The following is a 6,594-nucleotide window of genomic DNA, read 5'->3' on the forward strand; positions in this document are numbered from 1 at the left end:
TATAATTATTTTGTGTTACTTCATCACCAGAAATTACGATCACACTGATGGGCCGAACGCAGCACGAGGCAGAAGGAACATTATCGTTTTCCTATTATTTCCGAACCAACTTTTTTGTGTAGTGTTGCATTTCTTTTAAAGTTTATAAATCTTCTGGTCCCTTAGTGTTGATCCGGGTATGACTACATCGCGACTATAAAAATGCACAGAAATGATAATGTTTCTTCCGAACGATCTCATATATATCAATATGCTGCTCTTATTCATGTATTTAATGCTCAACGTATGTTTCCTTTCGTGAAATCTTCTCGGGTGATCAGCCGAGTAAAGGCGTCGTCTTCTCGCAACGTTTCGAAGGGTTTCGTACCCATCATCTTCAAGCGAAGTGTCGAGATGCTGTGTTGCGAGGTCCTATAAAGGCTCCTGGACCAGTGACTGATCCCGGGCGCCGACCAATCAGGTACCTGCGGAATCGGCCGCCGCGCCAGTGGTGGGGGGTTCGCGGCGCGGACCGGGCGTCGAGTCCCTGCCGGTTCCTACTACGTCTTTGACCGCTACCGTCTTCGTGCCGGAGCGTTCTCTTCTAATTTTAGTTATTGCGGGATTCCAAGCTGTACTAAGTTGGAAACCAGTGTCTCGATTGATCAGGTTGCTGTTCAACCGAATTTCTACAGCCTCTTTGAAAACCGAATCCCAAAATCTTTTAGCGTCACACAGCTTCTTCGTACCCTCAAAGAGGTTCCTTCGTTAATGCTATGTTCCGCAACCGCCGATTTTTCTGTCTGACCAAGGCGTACATGTCTAATGTGTTCCGAGCGCCTCTGCGTGATGCAGCGCTGCGTTTGTCCGATGTATTTCGTACCACATTCACATTCAATACTGTATACGCCCGGAGTCTGCAGTCCTAGGTGGTCTTTGACTGAGCCAAGTATGTCCTTAATTTTACTTGGGGCATGAAAAATTGTCGTGATGTTGTGTTTCTCCAGAATGCGGGCAATCTTGGCTGTTGGCGGTCCCGCGTATGGTAGAAATGCCAGGCATCTGGTCTCATCTTCTTCTTCCGGTGTGTCTACCTTCCTGCTCTTGTGTAGGGCGCGCGAGATTTGCGTCTCATTATAACCGTTGCTGCGGAAGGTCTTCCTTAGGTGTTGTAACTCTGCAGGTAGGCTGTCATCATCACAGATAGACTTGGCCCTGTGCACAAGTGTGTTAAGCACTGAGTTGCGTTGTGCCGGGTGGTGGCAACTCTGTGCATGAAGGTATAAATCCGTATGTGTCTTCTTCCTATACACAGCGTGACCCAAGGTGCCATCAGGGTGCTTCTTGATTAGAATGTCAAGGAAGGGCAAGCTTCCGTTTTCTTCCACCTCCATAGTGAATTGTATGTTGTTGTGTATGCTGTTCAGATGTCGCAGGAAGTCTTGCAGGTTCTCTCTGCCATGTGGCCACACGACAAAAGTGTCAACCACATATCTGTGGAAGGCTTTAGGTTTCAGTGGGGCGGTGTCCAGGGCTATGTCTTCAAAGTGCTCCATGTAAAGATTAGCGATGCCTGGAGCTAAGGGGGACCCCATGGCTACACCATCCACTTGTTCATAAAATTTGCCTCCACATTTGAAGTGGGTGTTTGTTAACACATGCCGGAACAGCTTTATTGTGTCCTCACTAAAGCGTGTTTCGAGCAGCGCTAGGGAGTTTTCCAGCGGTACTCGTGTGAAGAGTGAGGTGACGTCAAAGCTGACAAGAAGATCTTCTTTATCCAGGCGAAAGCCTTGTAGTACCTTCACAAACTCCGCCGAGTTCTTGACATGGTGCTCACAGTGACCCACGATCGGTTTGAGCAGTTGTGCTAGGTACTTGGCTAAACCATATGTCGGTGAGTTGATGGTGCTCACTATGGGTCGCAATGGAACTCCGTCTTTGTGGATCTTAGGGAGCCCATATAGCCGTGGTGGTGCCGGTGCTCTGGGGTACAGCTTCCTGATGACGTCCTTTTCCAGTCCAGAGTCATTGAGCAAGGCGATGGTCTTGCGAGTCACGGAGGCTGTCGTGTCCTTGTCCAGTTGCTTGTAGGCAACTGGCTAGCTGCTGACAAAGGCAATGCCACGGTGATACTGAGGAAAGAAGATTATTGGCAGAAGATAAACTCACTGCTACAAGATACTGCCTACAAGCAACTGGACAAGGACACGACAGCCTCCGTGACTCGCAAGACCATCGCCTTGCTCAATGACTCTGGACTGGAAAAGGACGTCATCAGGAAGCTGTACCCCAGAGCACCGGCACCACCACGGCTATATGGGCTCCCTAAGATCCACAAAGACGGAGTTCCATTGCGACCCATAGTGAGCACCATCAACTCACCGACATATGGTTTAACCAAGTACCTAGCACAACTGCTCAAACCGATCGTGGGTCACTGTGAGCACCATGTCAAGAACTCGGCGGAGTTTGTGAAGGTACTACAAGGCTTTCGCCTGGATAAAGAAGATCTTCTTGTCAGCTTTGACGTCACCTCACTCTTCACACGAGTACCGCTGGAAAACTCCCTAGCGCTGCTCGAAACACGCTTTAGTGAGGACACAATAAAGCTGTTCCGGCATGTGTTAACAAACACCCACTTCAAATGTGGAGGCAAATTTTATGAACAAGTGGATGGTGTAGCCATGGGGTCCCCCTTAGCTCCAGGCATCGCTAATCTTTACATGGAGCACTTTGAAGACATAGCCCTGGACACCGCCCCACTGAAACCTAAAGCCTTCCACAGATATGTGGTTGACACTTTTGTCGTGTGGCCACATGGCAGAGAGAACCTGCAAGACTTCCTGCGACATCTGAACAGCATACACAACAACATACAATTCACTATGGAGGTGGAAGAAAACGGAAGCTTGCCCTTCCTTGACATTCTAATCAAGAAGCACCCTGATGGCACCTTAGGTCACGCTGTGTATAGGAAGAAGACACATACGGATTTATACCTTCATGCACAGAGTTGCCACCACCCGGCACAACGCAACTCAGTGCTTAACACACTTGTGCACAGGGCCAAGTCTATCTGTGATGATGACAGCCTACCTGCAGAGTTACAACACCTAAGGAAGACCTTCCGCAGCAACGGTTATAATGAGACGCAAATCTCGCGCGCCCTACACAAGAGCAGGAAGGTAGACACACCGGAAGAAGAAGATGAGACCAGATGCCTGGCATTTCTACCATACGCGGGACCGCCAACAGCCAAGATTGCCCGCATTCTGGAGAAACACAACATCAAGACAATTTTTCATGCCCCAAGTAAAATTAAGGACATACTTGGCTCAGTCAAAGACCACCTAGGACTGCAGACTCCGGGCGTATACAGTATTGAATGTGAATGTGGTACGAAATACATCGGACAAACGCAGCGCTGCATCACGCAGAGGCGCTCGGAACACATTAGACATGTACGCCTTGGTCAGACAGAAAAATCGGCGGTTGCGGAACATAGCCTTAACGACGGACACACCTTCCTCTTTGAGGGTACGAAGAAGCTGTGTGACGCTAAAGGATTTTGGGATTCGGTTTTCAAAGAGGCTGTAGAAATTCGGTTGAACAGCAACCTGATCAATCGAGACACTGGTTTCCAACTTAGTACAGCTTGGAATCCCGCAATAACTAAAATTAGAAGAGAACGCTCCGGCACGAAGACGGTAGCGGTCAAAGACGTAGTAGGAACCGGCAGGGACTCGACGCCCGGTCCGCGCCGCGAACCCCCCACCACTGGCGCGGCGGCCGATTCCGCAGGTACCTGATTGGTCGGCGCCCGGGATCAGTCACTGGTCCAGGAGCCTTTATAGGACCTCGCAACACAGCATCTCGACACTTCGCTTGAAGATGATGGGTACGAAACCCTTCGAAACGTTGCGAGAAGACGACGCCTTTACTCGGCTGATCACCAGAGAAGATTTCACGAATGGAATACGCCGAGAAAGTCTCAAACCTCAACGTATGTTATTATAATAGTGTAATCAATCCCTGATTCTGTTGCCAAATGGCCCACCAAAATATTCACTTTTACGACATTTTTCAAAAAAAAAAGAAAAAGAAAATAACAATTCTTTTTCTTTTCGTCCCCCAAGAGCAACGCCACAATCGACATTCTGAATTAAAACTAAGGTCACCGGAGGATACATCTTTAACTCGAGCTAAAGGTTTTCACAGTGTTGACACTGGGTAATTTTTTGGTCTTTTGGGGTCAATTTCCACCAAGTACAAAATGAAAGCAAACGATGTGTACAGTGTGGAGGAGACAGGGATTCTCGCAGCTCCAAAGAAAGAAACCTTCAAAGGTGTTAGTCCTCTGGGGGGGGGGGGGGGGGGAACAAGTTGGGTGTTTATGTTCTGGAGAACAGCTGTACTCGTTACTGTAGAAACATGTGTGAATGGATCTGGGAACTTTATACCGCCAATTTACCAGGAAGAAGGAAAATCCGTCGTTAAAGGATGATGCTCCTCCACGATCCTTCACCTGTGGCCATGAATCGGGGTGTATCAGTAAGGGCACATTTCTAATTTTATTTAAGAATTCATCGAATTTTCTGACCCTAGTAACGTGTTCCCTGATCACCTGTGTGCTCCATATGAAACTACTGCTAAGCCAAAAAAATCAGATTCTACAAACGGTCAGCCATCAACTTCTACAGAAGCATCGAACGCTGCACAGTGTCAGAATCTAGCTTCTAGTGGACCAGCTGCTGCGCAGTCGCAGGGCTCTGCAACTCTCCTGAGTCCGGATTCTAGAATACCTGATGACAATCGTCCTCAGTCATCTACATCTGTAATACCTGATGATGCGTGTTCTCGTTCTTCAACTTCTGAAGCACAAAATGAAGTACACCACATACCTCATCAGGACCAATTCCAGTAGGTCTACAAAAAATATCATTGGAAACAAGTGCATTTCTAATAACACCTAAATTACTAATGCCACCCTTGTAAGAAAAGGAGAGAAGTCACTAGAATAAAAGGAAGAAAGGAAAGACAATCATCCTCACCTGAAAAATCAGAACTGGAGACAGAGAAGAAGAAAAAAAGGAGAGCAAAGGAAAGTTAAAGAAGAAAGAATGAAAGCTAAATCAGTGGAGCATTGGACAAAGATACTAAAAAAAATGTTTCCAAAGACAAAGCTTTCTTTTCAATCTAAGCTCCAACCAAAATCTGATAATAGCAAGGTAAAACAAAAGAAAGTGAAAATAAATGTCGACGAAGATGAGGATAACTTGAATGAGCCGGCCGCAGTCACCGAGCGGTTCTAGGCGCTTCAGTCTAGAACCGTGCGATCGCTACGGTCGCAGGTACGAATCCTGCCTCGGGCATGGATGTGTGTGACGTTCTTAGGTTCGTTAGGTTTAAGTAGTTCTAAGTTCTAGATGTTAAGTCCCATAGAGCTCAGAACCATTTGAACCATTTTTTTTGACTTGAATAAAAAAGAACAGGCTTGAATATTCTCCAATTAATTATATTCTATCTCACAGGACAGGGAGGGGTGGATTCAGTGTCTGAATTATAAGGGATGGGCCCATGAGGCTTGTACAAATTGTGAAGAAGAAGTTGACAATTTCGTTTGCGAATTTTGTTCTTAAAACTTAAATGTAAATTGATGTAGTGTCAATTTATTATTTCATGTTGATAAATGCTTCATTACTTTTAAAAAATTCATTTGTATAAATTCTTTTGCAAATTTTGGAATAAACTTCTTTACATTTAAATGTTATGGGTGTCTGTTTTCCCCACCTATGGCCCAAAACCGCCATTTGCTTGATACAAAACTTAAACCACTTATCATTAATGCATTATACATCATTATCATATATCTTTAATATGCACATAATATTAATAACTTCATCACACAAAAAATAGCAGATGTCCGATTTTCGTAAGATATAATGTTAACAGTTCGGTTTTGTCCCACTCCCTACTTCATTTGCAGACTAATAATTACTGCTATTATGAGTAGTATGTTTTTAGGTTGGGTAGTACCTGTAAGTAAATGTGGAACAAGCGAGCCATTAATTGTTCATTTTCTATACCCAATAGGTCAGGTACTGAAATGTGGATGCATGGACGCAAAACAGATGGTCAATACTGATAGGTGTAGTTCATTTCCTGCCGCAGTTACTACTGTGGAGAAAACATCAGGTCATAAATTATGCGATATTTTTGCGGGAAGACTATTAGACGCAGAGAAACAAATCTAACACATTGTAGTGGGTACGTATTACGATAGCAATTATCAAAATATCTTTACCTTTGGCCCTAACACCCTTTATATTAAATATATGTTTATATATTGTAGGTTTATAAAATATGTAGCCTGTGTCCATCTGAATTTTCATTGGAGTTTCGAGTAAAAGTTTGATATAATTCGGTCATGAACTTATCGCGAGTTTTTGGTAACTACGTTTCCCCTTTATTTATCACTTGTATATTTATACATTGTATGTAATAATAGAATACATAGCCTGTGTCTGTCCAAATATTCAATAGAGTCTCGTGTAAAAATTTGAAGCAAATTAGTTAAGAACTTTTCGAGAGTTTTGCTAACAACAATTCCCC

Source organism: Schistocerca cancellata, chromosome 7, assembly GCF_023864275.1.
Source record: "Schistocerca cancellata isolate TAMUIC-IGC-003103 chromosome 7, iqSchCanc2.1, whole genome shotgun sequence".
Taxonomy (NCBI): domain Eukaryota; kingdom Metazoa; phylum Arthropoda; class Insecta; order Orthoptera; family Acrididae; genus Schistocerca; species Schistocerca cancellata.